The 18,035-nt window shown below is 39.2% G+C and overlaps 1 long non-coding RNA gene across 1 annotated transcript; it reads right to left on the reverse strand.

The window, feature by feature from the left end:
- Positions 1–502: 502 nt before the first annotated feature.
- LOC125500020 lies at positions 503–17,591 on the reverse strand. Its single transcript, XR_007277194.1, has 3 exons — positions 16,700–17,591; positions 5,030–5,125; positions 503–552 (listed from the first exon to the last, which is right to left on the reverse strand). It is a non-coding gene; the product is annotated as an uncharacterized LOC125500020 (long non-coding RNA).
- Positions 17,592–18,035: the final 444 nt, after the last annotated feature.

Below are 18,035 nucleotides of genomic sequence, written 5' to 3' on the forward strand. Positions count from 1 at the left end.
TTTTTCCATAGAAATATATGAGATTTCTAATGAAAAAACGGATCTAACTACAAGGTCGTCTGAAATTTCCATCGATGAAGGTACATAGATACACGGTATATCGAGTATACGGCAATTGAAAACGATAATAATCTGAACCGTGTAACATACCTGGAACTTCTCGAAGTTCGTAATGAAGTTTCTAACGATTCCTGCGTATATACGTCTAATTCCTAATCATTCATCGCTGATAAAACCTCGAGGGAATTTTCATCTAAACTTTTTCAGACTCTGTCGGCATGCTCTCTCCCTGGGTGATATCATTTAACGGTATCGTATCCAGACGAGGCCTGCAGGTTCCACCGGAACTTTGCATCGGACTTCGAGGACTTCCTCTTCGCCTTTTTGAACGATCACTTCGTCCACAACACAAGTCCCTGAAGACACACGCGTAACACGCCAGTAACGCCGTCATTAGAACTCCTCCAACCGCCAATGTGGCGAACAGCAGAATCGATGCCTCGTCGTCCATATTTTTTGGGTTGCGCGAATTGTTTTTGAATACTCTCAAATCTGGAACAGTTAATTCGAAAGGATATACATATGATTGAAAAATGGAATCGCTTCGCTCTCCTTTGTCATGCTGGACATGAATTTCATATTAATCAGTTTCATGTATGGGGAATTACCATTTGTAAAAATGCATATATGTTTGTTTAATAAGATGGAAAATTCAATTATTATTGGGTTGTGCATTTATTATACCGATCGAACATGAGAAATCTGTATACATTTTCGATGTCTCGATAGAAATTAGTTGTGATAAATGGAGTCGATGTGACTAACATATACCTTGAAATTATTGAATAATTACAAGGTACGACCATTTCAGTTCATAAGAAATGGAATACGTTTGTATCTATGTGGGAGAGGAACGTCATCACCGACGAATCTTTGAAAGAGAAAAACACGAGCGTATATCAGGTATAATTAGCGATTGAAAAAAATTGTTACAAACTTTGTGTTACGGCAATTATCCGGAAACCTAATTGCTCGCTGCGCGACCCGTATAAATGGTGTTACGTGTTTAATTATTCCAACTCAACTGTGCAGCATATACTTTATAATTTGATCCGAAGAGACGCCGTTTTTACCGTGTGCTCGTTTATGATGATTATGTAACAACTCTTTCAAACATCTTTTTTCTAAGTTCGCACAGGACAGACATGAAGTGAAAAAAGGACCAAAAACGAAAACGCTATGTTACGGTGAAAAGCGAAAACGTGCACTTAGCTGATATAATAAGCACCGCTTTATTACTCTTTGAACAGATTATGTGAGATTACAATGATTGTCGATTGTGACGAGGTCTCTTCTGCAATACCGAATTATATGTTGACTACGTATGGGCTCTGGTTCCAATGTTGACCTCTGATAAACGATATTTCAAAATTCTTTCAAGTCATGGAGTGAGATTCTTTCCTTTCTCGAAGCAATCGTACGTGTGTGATACCTTTCGATTCAATGGCATAATCTTTTTCGCGAAATGTATTTTGCACGAGTTGTCGTTATCCCTGAAAGTCAATCCCCCGGAAACACGTTCAATTAATTTGTTTGAACGTCAATGTAGTGCGGTGTACATCAACATGACATATACCTAAGGGAAATCATGGGTTTGGTCCTTTTATGATGTACTAATTTCTAGGAGACTGCTTCCATTTATGTATATATATATATGTAGCAACGAAGATCCTTGATGGCGCCTTTCACCAGCCCAAAGACCGCCAATGTCATTCCCGTTTAACCCCACAAAACGATAATAGCGAAATAGAAGCCCGACAAATTATTACCGCGGAAACAATTGAAGGAGAAGATTGCGAAACTGATGGGGAGTCCAATAATCCTTTATGTAACAACGGTCAGGTCTACTATCTATTGTAAGACTGTAAATTACAGTAGATATAACAACTAAATTTTGCAGTCTTAGAAATAGCGGTCATTCAGTTGGATTAAACCAGATGTCAGAGAAGATTATCAAGATTAGAATCGAAGAAGCACCAAATTTCTTCTATCACTTTTTTTCTCATTGTATTCAGTATTCTGCACTCACTTCTGACCATAAATACCAATCTCTCCTGGTTTTACGATTTACTAGATTTATTTCAGTCGTATTACGTACACAAAGAGAAACGTAGCAATTGTTTTTTTTTTTTCACTTCCAACTGTGAGAAACCATTTTCGCGAGTTCGAATCGCAGGTTTTAAATTTTTTATACAATTCACATTGCATAGTCATTATGCTGGTGAATCGGGGATGTGGAATTTTTGTTTGATTGTGTAGGTTTTGAGATTTAAACTTCCCTTTCACTAATCTAAAGCGCGTCGCGTTGTTCGAATGCACAGTTTAATAGGCAGTATGAAGGGATCGAAAACTCAATTATAGGTAGGTATATACCGTCATGTCTGCAGATACGATATAGATCTACAGATTTTTAAATTTCGGAATAATAATTTAGGTTAACAATTGAACTGTAGAATAAAAAAAAAAAAATGCTGAATAATAATAGTAACTAGTAATTACTCCGAGATTATTTTCGTGAAAAATATATGAAGTAGTAGAGTTATAGGGTTCTTCTTTTATTTTTTTTTGTGCCCCGGAGCTACAGAATATTTCTATTCAATGGGTCTCGTAAAAGCAAACTTGTGTTCTCGCACGGTTGGCAGCTAAAGTCTTTTCTGACGAAAGCTTTCATCGGTAACACATCAAATCTTTCAGGATTCGCTTATTCATTTTTTTAGTGGACAAAGAATTGATTCATTTATTCTTCTCATCTATATCCATAACTCGCGGAAATATCGGGACATGTCGGCACCTATGCGCGGATAACGTGGCATCCTTTCTCGTTTTGTTACAGCAAAACGATGAATTCTTCGAATTTCAAAGGAACGTTAAAATTCGTTCGGGGCGCGGAAGCTTTAAAGGTCTTTAAAGCTCTTCCCGAAGAGACTCATGACGGTGGATGTGTGGGAGAAAGAAAGTGTATCTAAAAAACGCTTTTGGGAGGTCATTGTCGTTTCGGGGTTTTGTGGGGTACAAGCTTGGAGCTGCCAGGATGAAAAAAAGGACCGGAGATGGCCTGCCTATTGGGGATTTCTTGGGTCACTCTACATGGGCAGATAGATATAGCGTTTTATCTTCAAGTCCTTCGCACGTGGAATGGGCGGGGTCGTGCAGCGATTCCGAGATAAGTCAGAGGCTATATGATGGCTTTGCTTTCTCGCACATAAACTGTCTCGAGAATTCCTAACGCAGTTTATCGAAGGCTTCACTTTTGTCCGAACCATTTAACTCAGGAAAGTCACGAGTTTGATCACCGCCGCGTATCGCATTAATTAATATTAGGAGTGAAAAAAGTTATCGGCATTGTTTTATGCTTGAAATCGATTTACGAATAATTAGCATCGATAATTATATACTTTGGAGACATTGATATCGAGGGCAATTCATTCCGAGTGCGATTATGATAAGGAAAATTAAATAAATAATTAAGCAATCGGGTTCCTTGGCAATGAACTGAAGCAAGAATTTACGAACGTAAAATGCAAACCCATTGTGATATTAAATTTTCGCATTTTTATACATATATATTATGTGTCACTCTACGCGAATAACACACATATTTTCCAAGCCACGGATGATGTGTTACAAAATATCCTATTTCGTCATATTTTACGGAACAAAATTTTTCGCTATCCAACATTTTCATCTTAAGGGTGAAATATTTATATCATAAATCTTTACCGAATGCTCTACGGTGGTGAGTTCGCTCTTTGCATAACAATATTCTATTTTATGGTTATATGCCTACATACCTAATGGGGCTCCAAGATTTTTCTTCTTGCCGCTTCCTCAAATGATTCTTTAGAAGTTTTATCTATTTATTCATTTATGTTTTCCTGATTTGTTGGTTTATTTTTTTATTTTGACAGAGTTTTCAACAAAACTCACCTCATCTCAAGCTATTTATTCATAACAGCATGCGAAAAACCTGCGTGGTATGTATAATACTCGAGATTACTATCCGGCCAGAGGTTTATGTTTATTGTTCCAAGATTCATAGCTCTGGAAAAAAACCATTTTTTATAAATAAAACACGTCATGGTTTTCAGACGTGTGCCATGTCCGTGGCACGGACAAGGCATGGTTGTCCGTGGTTGTCGATTTCGTCGTTTCTTTTTCCATATCTCTTTCAAGGAGGTTGCAAATAAATTCCATTGGCGGCCTTTTTCTTGACAGTTAGAAAAATCTTAATACAATCAGAATTTTATTAACAATATTCCGAGCTTTATAATTTCAATTTCAAGTTTCACTCAAGGAATCAAGACTCGACCGACAAATTATTTGAAGTTGGTCAAAAGTTTCGAAAATTTTCCGTTTCATTCAAACCTGTGTAATCCATTTTATCGTCATCTTACCTTTTTCACAGACTTTCCTGGATTTCCATAGATCGTGAGGCTGGGTTGAATTTCTAGTAAAATATTGTGCTTCAAAAGAATAATGAATTAAAACATTTGTTTATCGTCACAAAAATCCTCAAATTGAGTCACATTTCGGTCTTCCCGCTCTATTTTAGCATACATTCGACTCGTGTACAACCAAGCATCAAATTCCGAAATGAAATTTGAAATTGACAAATAAAGCTAAAAATTCTGACGTCCAAAAAAATATGATATACAGCAATTCCCGTGATTACAAGTTAATCTTTTTCGTAATATCAGATGGAAATTGTATGGCGATTATATGAAAAAGGAAATCTGCTTCTTATATGTCGTCGGCTAATGTATTCGTTATTGCGCTGGTGAATGCATAAAAGATACGACAAAACCTACCGGGATGTATCTCGGGGTAAAGTGTTTCATATGCATATAAGATGTGATGTAAGATTATTATATGTATTTAGATTCACAGGTTTCAGGGGCTCGTAAAACGAGATGAAATTTAAATCTTATTGTTAGTTCTCCACCTGTGCATCCCAACCGTGTATACTTACATACTGTATGATAATAATATTGTTGACGCGTTCAGAATAACATCCAAGTTGAAGTGAGAACGAATCAATCTCAGTACCCGATCGCATCCTGCTTTTCTAAAAACAAGGAAAAAACATTTCACATCAGAAAGTACATACACACCCATCGGTTATTCTATGTTCAATGGTTCCACTGGGACACAAACGTACCCGAGGCTACACTCCTGACCAAATACTAAATCACCGCATCATCCTGCTTGTCATGAATGTTTAATCAGAATTAGAATTAGAATGCTTATATGAGAACAATTACAATGACGTACAATACTTTTGTTTTATTATTACCATCGTTTTATCTGTGCGGGTTGTTTCACAAAGAAACGGCTTCGATCCGCATGCGTTAGAATTTCAGGAAAAGGACAATAAAATAAAGAAAAAACGACGGTAGCTTTTATAAAATATATCGCAGTTCAGTTTGTCTCCAAGTCTCAAAGTCGCATTGAAAGGAGGGGAAAGGGGGACGAATCGCGTAGTAAATCTATCAGGATTAAATGAAAAAGGGAAGAGAAGAAAGGTACCTAAAGAAACCGTTTCTTCATAAACTTTTTCCTTCGCTGTATAAATGTAGTCGACCAAAATAAAAACCGTATTTATACTTAGAAAATAGACAAGCTCGTATACGGTGAGCATCTCGTGAAAGTGGTTGCGATGCACGCATGCGCTCAAGGTATACAGGGTGAGTCACCAGAAAGGTCCGATTGGGGAGGAGCTTCAATCGGCTTAGGCTCCGCCTTCACTGAGGCACTAATATGTTGCTAATTCAACGTGCCGTGATTAAAAGATCTTTCTTCAATAACTAGTTCTTCTTGACTGACCTCTTCCGCCTCTCGCCCAGAACGTATTTGTGTGGATTTTTTTATATCACTGATCAGCAGCACCATAGCAATACATTGTATGACTAGACTCTATACTGACTTCCAGTTCGGGCACAATAATTAGAAATCCGAAGGTAGTGCTATCTGCTCGCTGATTAGCACCTGGAATTTTGAGAATATCAAGTAAGAATGGATGGAGGCGGAGCTTCAGCCGATCGAAGCTCCTCCCTAATCGGAACTTTGTCGTGACTCACCCTGTACATACCTCATACCTACAATCCTATATTCTTCCCAGGAATCTTATGGTTGGAGGGAAAAATTTTTCGAGCTTATTCAAGCGAGGTGAAAGAGAATGAAGCGTTCGATCGAGGAAAAAGAAGATGGAAGGCATCCGAGTAATTTCAGATCTTGTCGCGCTGCGAGAACACCCCATGGAATATAGCTCAATTTTCGACTTTACTTTTAAAACGATTCTTCTTCAGCAAAAAATGGCGTAATAATTGTATACGGCTGAAGAGGGATTGGTTATTCGTCAAAGAGATTCGGGAAAATGTGTGATAATGAATGGGCGGTGCACGTGACTCATACTGTCCATTTTCAGCACGGTACGCACCACTCGTAGCGTCACGGGATTGCTCTATCTGCTGTAGCTACGCGCTGTTGAAATTGAATTTTCCTTGTTCATTTATTTTTTCCTCCGCTTTTGCTTGTATACACTTCACAGGAAATAAAGTTTCGCGGATATGTTACAGTAAAAACTTTACGACAGACTAGATTTAAAGCTACAAAATTCTCTGACTAATTCTTTTTACCCAATAATCTTTGCATCAGAAAATTGAGATATAAAAAAATAGCAAAAAGCATTTGAATCACAATAACTAAACTAACATGTCTGTCGACATTTTCTTTTTGTAAATTATCTAAAGGTTGTACTTCAATTTGATTTTCGAAAACGTTTACACGAATCTTAACGATTCGTTAGAATCGAATGTTTTTTACGTATTTTAACTTAGTTCGTGATTTAGTATCACTCAATCGAATAAATCATGCCGATTTAACGATGTATTTATGCATAAGATGTCATCGAGAAGTCTTAGAATATTATCACTCATCTATGTAGTCTATCGTTGAAAACATTTTTACTATCAGACTCATAAAGATCAAATGGAGGGAATAAGTAATAAAACGTCAGTCAAGAAGTGGAACACAACAGATATGTACATACAGTCATGCAGATACATAACGTGTAAAAACAATATCGATCATAATTTTGTTCTTCGAAAAGCATGTTGCACGTTAACGGGTGACAGGCGTACAGGGAATATACATATTATATACATTACCTACAGATACAATTTTGCGTGGTGTTGCGAAAGGTGCGGACTCAAATTCCTAATTAAAAATCATGCAAAATCGGAACGAGTCGTTCAACGGTAATGTAAATGCTATTGGAAAACGATTACCGGCTCTGATTTATGCTCGTTAAAGTTAACCGCACGTCAACCACCGTAAATCACTATCTGCTGTATAATATCTGCACGCACAGCTGCTGCTGCTTCTGCCGTTGCTGCAGGGTGTCTGAAATTTTTTTTACCCTAAATTTTTCTCTCCCTTCTTTTTGGTTTGTTCTATAACAAGTACATGACGAAGCAAATGAGCGAACTGACTTCTTTTCTTTTCATCATTGCGTACCACGGTATAATAAACGCTCGCTTTGCGCTGTTATCGGTATAATAAGGACGTATATAAGTAGGTTATATAGGAAACGAACTATAAAAGATTCTCCCTGAGGCAGTGACGCACGGTCAAAGTCGTAAATATTTTTGTGCCCCTCTTATACGAGGGCTTAATTGGATGGTGAATGAAAAACGGGACATCTACGATAAACAGATCCCCATACATACATACCTATATTATATACATGTACACCGAGGTCAGCGAATATAGTTTTGAAATAAAAAAAACATACAGCAATAGTCCGGCCTTCCAACGACTGCAGAGCAGCTTCCGAGAGGTAGCGCCCAGCATCCCTGTATTGTGAAAATACAGGAAAAGCTGCGAGAGTGAAACGAAGATGTAGAAGCGGTGCTCGTATAACACGCTCGGTTAGCCGGTAGTAGCTACACTATACATGGGGTGTACAGCTCGAGCTTGAAGATCCCAATGCGCCGCACGTTTCGACGGTAACCATGAACCACCGTGTTAAGCTCATTCGGACGACACGGTGCTGGGATCTCTGTCCAATTGGCTGAAAATAGCCTTCCAACTTTCCACAAATATATATATATATATCCATGTATACCTCGTATCCATTCATCAATTGAAGGCCAAATTTATGCCTCACATGGAGCAGCAAACGCGAAGTACATCATCACTTGGATGCCACGCTTTTAACTCTCCTTTCGAGACGTATCTTTTGATCTTGCGGGATCCGATTCAAGACGCTTTTTGAAATGAATATCGAATACCGCCGATCGATTTATGACTGTTACAGGTATACCATATTCCAATCTAAGGCTGGGCACGATAAAATGTTCTCCTTAGTGCCGTTTGCGAACCGAATAAAAAAAAAGAACCGAATAAGCTCAAGATTCGGTCCGGTACTTCAAATATACTCAAGGGGCGACAGTACAGCCGATTAGGCATTTTTATAATAATGATTTGTATCCAAAGAACCAATTCGAGTTTTCTAAGCGTCAGTTTGCAGAATGAATAAATAGTACGATGATGTATCGCAGGGATGTGTATGGTATTCGTTTGTTTTGTGGCTTCTCACCCGCGTACCCCTGCGCAGGATATGCGTCGAGGGCTCCCCCATGTTATGTGACGTCGTGGCCATACATATCAATTAATATGTATGTACGCAAATAGATACGACTATATGACATTCCAATTGAAGCATCTCGATTACACTGGTTGTCTGCGTTATCTTGCGTTTTGTTCGAACCTTTTATGCGCACTACTCTCCTTCGTTTTTTCCTATCGATTTGAATCGGTAAAAATTGCGTAACCATCCAGACGCGTATCTATACGACGCACAGTTATGACGCACTTACGTGTGCAGACGCGTTGACATTTTTTTCCTCTGTTTTTAAAATCAATCGCACTGTACACACGCATGAACGGATGAATTTAGTCTAAATTAAAGAAAAGCTTTTAGATGGAGCGGAACGTGATATTTGTATCCTTACGGTTCGATGATTTTTCGTTTGCGCAATCGGGCGAAAAAGAGAGCTTCCCCTTAATAAATGGGATACTAGGATTATTAAGTTTTCGAAATGGATTTAAATTGCGTGGTTTTAAAGTTGCACAAGCTAAGCACAGGCCAAACTGTCGCAAGTCGCTGGCCATGAGGCTGCACTTGTAAGGCAGCTCAAAGATCGAATTGTCACAACTCCCGAGTCTTCGAAGCTTGACTCGTTCTTTTTTTCTCTGGAACTAATCTTGATCGTTGGTGTCCTCCTCGTGACATCTGGTTCGAACTATTTTGCGATATACTTTAACGAACAGACTCCGAAATAATTAGAAGTCAAAACGCGACACCCTCTAGATATACCTACAATCGTTGGAAACGCGTTAGGGAGAACGAGGAGCTTCCGGCTTTCTCTCGTAAGTTGTGACCTTGAACTTTACCCCGGTTTACCTTAGACTCGCGATAGGATCGGAGGCTCCATCTTCATTGTTCTTAAGTCGAGTTGCGAGTCTAAAGTCTGATTAGATCAACGCCGGATAAACTTCGAAACCATACTGCGCGGCCAATTTTTACGCTAACTTGGAAAGTACGAGAATTTAAATTACAAACTTCCGGTTTGTTTGAACATATCTGCTTGAAAAATTCCACGTGTACGGAGTCGGCCGATGCTACGTTAGAATTTGATTTTTTTCGCAGTTGTTTTCGCGAATTTTTCCTCAACTACCCGGTGAATGAATTCGTTCGCCGGCCTTACTCGGATTCATCAACACTCCCTTCCGCTGGGCTGACGGACGCTTTTCTAATCGAGAACAATATACAAAGATAATTCTTCGACAAAATCCAAATTGCCTCCTTCGGATCTGATTCGAATCCGTACATCAGCAGTCGGCATAATTTCCTTTCCTCTTCCCAAGCAAGTGACTCCGCTGAATGGCGTTAAAACGTTATGAGTGATTCGTTACCTTTTATTTGGTGGGATCCACGTTTCATTGCGACAATTATCACCCTTCTCAGTGTCGGTGTCTGTAATTTTTTCACCATACCTGCGCCTGAAGTATCCGGATATTTCGCAGACAATTCGCCGCAGAGAGGCGGAATTATTTTGACAATGCGTTGTTTTTCTTACGCTCTACAACTGGAGAATCTCGCGTCCGAATTACCTTCACATGTACACATGTATACAAAAATCCATTCCATGAATATTCTAAAAAAAAAAAAAAAAAAGTTCAGTTAGAAAACCATCCGACCTCCGCCATGGTGGATTGTATGTAAATTCGATCACACTTGATCCATATATTTCCCTGCTCATATTTGATTCATACGTATGACCCACAACTGGGATTTAGGTACAAACGTGGTTCCTCGAGGGTAGCGAAATTTTTCGAACGTAATTAATAATCATGACGTTGGCCGAGTAGTTTTTATTTCAAACAACCAAGTTGGCCGCAGTTACTTACCCGTCATATAATCGATAATATGAGAGACGAAGGAGTTGCGTCATTTTTTTGATTCAGTGAATATTTATAACGATCACTGAGCAACAATTATCTCATGCAGACTACACGGCGATGTATTGTAAAATTTGATTCATCTACTCGCGATTCTTCGGGCTAATGAACTGCAATTATTGCAAATCGGAGCCTAATTGGGAATGATTTTCCTCCACCAACGCTTGTACCGTGTGAATTATTCAGAGGACATTTTCGGGACGGTTTTCTTCAGCTTTAACGACGAGGTCGTTGATCAAGAGGCAACGAAAAATTGAACGAGTAGTGAAGTAGGATTTTTTTTTGCTAAAAAATTTTCCGAATCCTTGCGCTCGCGAGTTCTTACAATGTAGAATATTTGCATAGTTCTGGTATCTTCGCACAACCCTTCTCGCCGCTCGCCAGTTCGCGTCCAATGAAATTTATTGCACGCTGTATATACTTATATCGGGGCTGATAGCGGCGACGTCTGGATACTTGGGAGAAAAATATCCAGATAATACATCCCGAGAATGGCGGAGTCGAGGAGTGACGTATTTTTCTGGAATGCAGCACTCTCCTTTTCTTTATGACGTAAATGAAATCCGGCAGAATATTCTCCTCTTGGATGAGATTGTCTGCGGATTCAAGGCTGCCTGTGCAGCTCGAAGGAAAACTTATTCTCCTCGCCTCGGCTCCGCGTCGAGGATTTATATGTGAATCATCTGATTAGTATTTCGAAATATACAACCGCGCGATATGAATAATGTTAGATAACAAAACGTGGCTGATGCAGTTCGGGAAAAAGAAAATCCATAAACCAGATTGAGTCGCTTTTTCAATTCCGGAAACGGACGATTCAACGTCTAATTACATGCAGAGCGCATCTGGATTACGAAGTTTTTTCAATTTTATTCAACTGCAACTGTAACGATTATTCCAAGTTCTTAAACACACGTCATTTTCAATAAGTACCATTGATAATTAGCACACGTTCTTCTTATCAACAACAATAATGTTTTAATTGATTTCTGAAATAGTTTGATTCAATTTTCTGCGCAATATTCGATTGCTCGGAATTTTTTTCATCGAACGTCTGTTTAAAAGATTCGTTCAAAATCGTATAACTTTCATCGAAATCCTAAAAAAAATTCACTTCCTGAATTCCAATTGAATTAGAAGCGTACGTTATACAAGCGGATTAATTATCTCTTCGAAGTTCGATATACCGAGTGTGGACGTTATCGTATAAAACGAACGAATTGATTAGTTTCCGCGTAGTGCCTTCGTTCGGGATGTAGTACGTGTACGTAGTCACCGCAGAAGCGAGACTTTTTACTCCTGAGGGAACGACGCCGCGCCCAATTCTCGCGACAACCTTTTGAATCTGGTACGGAGTATGAGACGAGCAATCTCTTGGCAATCGCGTGAACTGAAACGAGGGGCGAAAAACGAACGCCGGGAATTTTCATCCCTCGGAGTTCGTGTATCGCTAGACAGTTGATACATGTATAACGTGCACACATCTACTGCAGCAGCGGTACGGTAGGACAGAGTTATACATATAACGTCGCACGGAGGTTGAGACAGCTGGACAATCTTCTGGACTGATTTGATTTTAATATCCCACAGGAAGGCTACGACGTTGACAGTATCTTTGAAGCTGTTGACATTTCATTATTCGAAAGGGAAGTTGTATTGCTTTACCTCACCCTCCTCGACGGACATTTAAGAGCATGAGCGGGAGGTTGACTTAAAATTAGAAAATTATTATACGGTATATAGCTGCGGGTATCATAACATCAAGGGTGCTCGGAAACTGCCCTGATAAAAAAAAAAATGAAAAAAAAAAATACAGAAGAAAAAAAAAGTGGTAGAGCGAGGAAAATTACCACCGGTTAAATTTCGGAGACTTTATTATAATTAGAAAATGTTGGAGAAAAAAGAATTATTTTGTCGTCCATGATACATTAGAAATTACTCGTACATTTACGAGAGGGGGAAAAGGTTGAACATTCTTCATCCCCTGATGTGCATCCCGTATACCGAGCATCTCAGAATTTTTCTAATTAAGAGTCCATATTTTTGCTATCTCTAATTCCAAGCGGCGTACAGAAATAGCTGGTATGGGGAATAAATTAAGCCGCTGCCGAGTACGGTGAGTTTTGCATTAATTAACATGTTTTCAGGGAGTTCCACTCCAGAGTTTCAAGGTATACATATACTTTAGCTATACTAATTGAAAACCACCGAGAGGTAGGTAAGTAAAATGCCTAAACCGCTACCAGATAAAGGGTTCCAAATTTCCGACGTACCACTACAAAATCGATAAATAAAAAAACAAAATCAACGAATAATGAATGGCGAAAGAGAAAAGAATCAAGCTTAAGGATCGTCGCAGTCGTTCGCGACGCAACTGCCGTAGGTCGTTGAAATATCGAACGGAAGCCCAGTTTTTAATAATTAAATAACTTGTCGGACGAATAATTGATCGCTATAATCGTTAACCTATGCCGTTTAGCCGCGGTCACGTCCCGAAGATCGTATAGGTATACGGTAATGGAGGTTTGAAATTTGCCTGCAGATACTCCGCGTTATGTAATCCGGAGATGACAATCACCGAGTATTTAAGATATTCGCTAATCCATACGAGATGTGCGCGTACCGGATCTCCTCGATTCGATTACGTGAAACTGAATGATTCTTTATAATCGTTTTTCTCATCTAATTCTCACGTTATCGACGGCTATTCGCAGCTCTCATGGATGCAGGTACGTATCTTGTCTTTAATTGAAATGAAAACATGATTATCGAAACCATTTTTTAAGGACCGAAATGCTTCACCGTAGGTATGACAATAAAATTTTCTAAAACGATATTCGTACGGTTGAAGAACTTTTTTTCACAAGATTTTTACGAATATCTGATTGTATAATATGTATGGATGAGTATGTTCGGTATACAGGGTGATTCACACGAAATGTCGAGAATGGGAGGGGCTTGACAGGCTCGAGGCTCCGCCCCTTCAGCCAATCAACAACTAGAAGAGTTCGGTATGTGATACAATTACTTGGGATAGGTGAGAAGTATCAACGACTACTCAACCAGGCTGTTAGGTATTCATTTATTTTGAGTAATTATTGGTTTTTCTCACCTATCCGAAGTAATTGTATCACATACCGAACTCTTCTAGTTGTTGATTGGCTGAAGGGGCGGAGCCTCGTGCCTGTCAAGTCCCTCCCATTCTCGACATTTTGTGTGACTCACCCTGTACATGTTCTGGATGACGTGTGTACGAGTTTCAGGTACCTATATAAGGTATGCACCAGGCGAAAATCCGGAGTCAAAGATCGAAGTAACACACTGCTGGGTTAGCAGGTTATTGTCAAAAATGACAAGATGTTTGTGTTCTGGGTGTGCCAGTGATGGATTATACTGCGATATTATAAACTTACATGTGTAGTAATATATTATAGTGTTACTGAAAATTCGTTATTCAGTTCGAACGTAAAAACAACCCCGATTCGTCTACCTCCGAAACTAAAATTTACCTGTGACAAAAAGTGTTCAATTAGTACCGTAAATCTGCGATTACTCAAAGGTTATATCTCCAGTATTCAAAAATCGTGAAAAAGGCTTTATTTCTTATATTCAACCGCCCACCACAGGTTCGAATAAAGCAGATTTTTCAACCCTCTGCTTGTTGAAAGATTATCTTTTCTATTACCCACTGCCTAAATCTTGGAGAGCAAACATAGATTGAAACTTCGACAATTTTCATGAACCGGTCGGACGATATAACGTGTGTACACACGTGTACATACAGGGTGTTAATAAATAATTGTGCAAAACTCAAGGGAAAGATAAAGTGCATTGAAACAAGTAATCTGAGATGAGCAACCCATGCTGGGAAACGTCGCGTTCAGGCGTTACAGGGCATCGAAGGTCGTAGAGCACAGACGAAACTTGGTCATTGACAACGCAACGCGCGTCCCCAACTCGAAAGCTCACAATTTAGAAAACTGAAACTTTGGGTGTGGGTCCATTCGTTGTGTATGTTGTTCGTTAGGTTTTAAGTTTTCAATGAATACAAATAATCACCATAATTGTCGGTCATCAGGCGATTAACCTGCGACGCCTGAACGCGACGTCGCAGTACGTGGGTTACTTATCTAAGATTACTTGTTTCAGTGCACTTTATCTCTCCCTTGAGTTTTGCACGATTATTTATTAACACCCTGTATGTGTATAGTACACGGGGTAGGTCGAAGCGTACGCTTGCGCGGTTCGCACCGTGATGTCTTTGATACCTAGTGGTAAACCTACTTTCAGTTTTTACGACCCGAACTTCTGCAGACCTTTTAATATTCATTTCGGGTGAAAAGCGAACGAGAAATGCAATCAAATAAGCGATATATAAACCTGCCCGGGTCTGAGCTTATACGCTAGGGGTAAACCCAATTCTGTTTTTATTAGTCGAGTAATTCGGTAACGGAGTTGCTATACATACATACCTCCATATATTGAATATACACGTACAGATATACCACGAAGGAACTTCATAGGAGGCAATTAGTTTTTGGCCTTGCATCGTTATAAGGTAATAACTCTTTATTTGCTATTAATGTCTTATACTAATTCTTCTCGCCCGCGATTAACTGGATTTAATACGAGTTGTTGTTGTACATCAGGCGTCGGGATACCGGATTATAACACTATACATATTATGCTACGCAGCCAGCGGAGCGTTCAAGTTTCTTGATACACACAACACTATATTTTTGTTTACAAGAAAATGATTCGTAAAATAATTTACCACCTGCTATGCGGTATACTGTAGGTACGCACACGCATAAATATGCTGTAAATGTGACGCGTATAATGAGAATTTAGGGAATCTCAAAAAAAGAACAAGCAAAAAAGGGAAGAATAATGCGATCTTTCTTCTTATCAGTTTTATATCGCACGTCGCTCCATCGGGAAAAATGTTCGCTACCACCACGCTGTCTTGAGCTACGCGTGTTAAATGATTTTTATCTGAAATTGGCCCTTGTATATAATAGGTACACGATACATATATACTGCGTAAGCATATAATATAGCGCGATGTAGGCGCGACGCCAGCAAACGTTAACTAACCATTGGTTTCTTCGATAATCGGTTCAGTTTTGTTCGGCGCGTTTTTCCTCATTTTATCGCAAATAATAATTAATCGTTCGGAGTATCCCAGGTAACCCGCGTCCCGTTGGCTATTGAACTTTGTACGTACACACGGCTGCGCCCGGTACTCGTGTTATACCCTATTTCAACCATAGCTTTGGGAAGCTCGTTTTATAGTAACAAAAAAAAAAGACAACGTTCTGAAATTTTATAATTTGGAAGGCAAAACATGCTGAAAGATTAGTAGATCCATGCCATTTATATTATGGGATTTCAAATTTATATCCCAAAATCAAAATAGCGTTATATCATATATATTCTGACAATATAACACGAAGCGAACTTCATTATCATTCGCAACTGAATAATTTGCAGCAATATTCTCCTCAAGCATGCATAAGACGAAGCGATGATAATATTGATAATAATAATAATTATTAATATTATTATAATAAGTCAGTCGTGCTGACGTCACGCTGTGGCGTTCAAAAGCTTGTGCACTGTACGCCGTTTGGTGTGCGGTACATACAGTATGTGCTATAGATCGTCGATAATGCGATTTTAAGGGAAACAGATCTCTATTAATAGTTGGCGACCATTTTGGATGGATTCCGACCACTGGTGAACGCGTGGGATATGTGTTATAGGTTGATAATTTCGAATGGAAAGAGATTGGGAAGTCGAAGCCAAAGAAAAAATGAAAAATGAAAAGAGAAAGAACGAAATTTGATTTAACGGGGCAAAGAGAATTTAAAGCTTTTAACGGTAGATTTTAGTCAGGGTGAAAAATTTGCGATGGAAATAGTATGGTGCGAACGAAGCAGGGGGTGAAAACTCCTGAATTTCATGTATCGTGATAAAGTACGTTACATAAAACATGTAACTGATATACATACCTGCCAATGTACAAGTGTATACAGTATAATATCAGGTAAAGGAGATAAAAGCGCTTTCATAGGAATGTGCGTGTACAAAATTGAATAGTAAAAATTCTTACGCTGTAGAACATTTTCGTTAAATCCTCGGCTCACCAAGACTTCCCTTTTGAATTATGGTAAGAGACTTGAAAGGGACACATGTTCGATGGAAGGTTGAAACGACCAGTTGCAGTTGACTCGGATGACGATTTCTGCAATCACTTGTATTAATTTCGGATTTAAGTATGATTTTTAATTTGATTTTTACTCTTAGCATTATTTTATTCACTCGCGTAGTTGAGGTTCTTATTATCGATCAAACGGTCTTATTCAATTCAAAAAATTGATGAGCGAAGTAATTTGAGCTTTTTTCATTCTCTCAGGTCATGCCGGTACCGCAGAGTTCAAATTTTTGATGATTCGGGATTATGAAAATTGTTTCACGAGGTTGACAATTCCACGTATGAATAAATTAATTTCACGTAGCCCAGCGGGAAGCTTTCAACACCGGGTTAATGCAATCGATGGCTCAAGTGCTTCCCATGCACGCTATATCCAAGCGCGAAAAGCGCTCGAAGAATTCATCGTATCCCGGTTACGATTGTCATCCAAACCGAGCCCGCGACGAAAATCCTGATTTCTTAGGATTCACGTGTACCGTAATTGATTGCGATTAAACCATCGGACACGTCGCACAATTGATTATTGCAAATATGTTTATCAGTTTCAAACAATATGAATTCACTGTACGAATCGATTAAACAAATTTCAATTGGTGATAACACAAGTTTTTCGCAGTCATTCCACCGCGTTTTACTCCAGATCTATAGAAAGTAAACCGACGTTTGTAACCGAGAACCGAACTTTGCACTAAAAAAAAAAAAGGAACAAAACTGAACTTGCAAGTGCAGTTTTCACTCGACTTTATACGCACGTGGCTTGCTAGGTGGATGGCCGCATGTGGACTGCCAGACACGCGCCGAAAGCTACGCCGACGCCGAGCGTCTCAGCGTCCTGCGCCATCAGCTAATTCGTAACGCGTCGTAGCGTCGCGACGCCTGCTTGGTACAATTCTCTAGCGGAGAACCAGCATTTCCGACGCTCGACTAAGTTTAGTGGAGCAGTTCATTAGGACCAACTTGTTTACTTTCATCTATCACCTTCTACCCAATTGATCTGGATTTGTCCTTTCCCTTTTCATTTCTTTTTACTTCGGGCGCGCACTGTGTTTATCACTCTGTAATGTGAATTACTATTTTCGTCACTGTGCGGACAGAAATTGACTGTCGAGAAAAATGAAATGTTTTCGTCCCTCCGTGACCTTTGCGTATTCCAGAGGTCACCATTAGACTCACAGGCGAATCCGAGAGACGCAGGAATCCGTTTGTGAATTATTATAATGCCGTGGCTTCGGTG

Source organism: Athalia rosae, chromosome 2, assembly GCF_917208135.1.
Source record: "Athalia rosae chromosome 2, iyAthRosa1.1, whole genome shotgun sequence".
Classification (NCBI taxonomy): Eukaryota; Metazoa; Arthropoda; class Insecta; order Hymenoptera; family Athaliidae; genus Athalia; species Athalia rosae.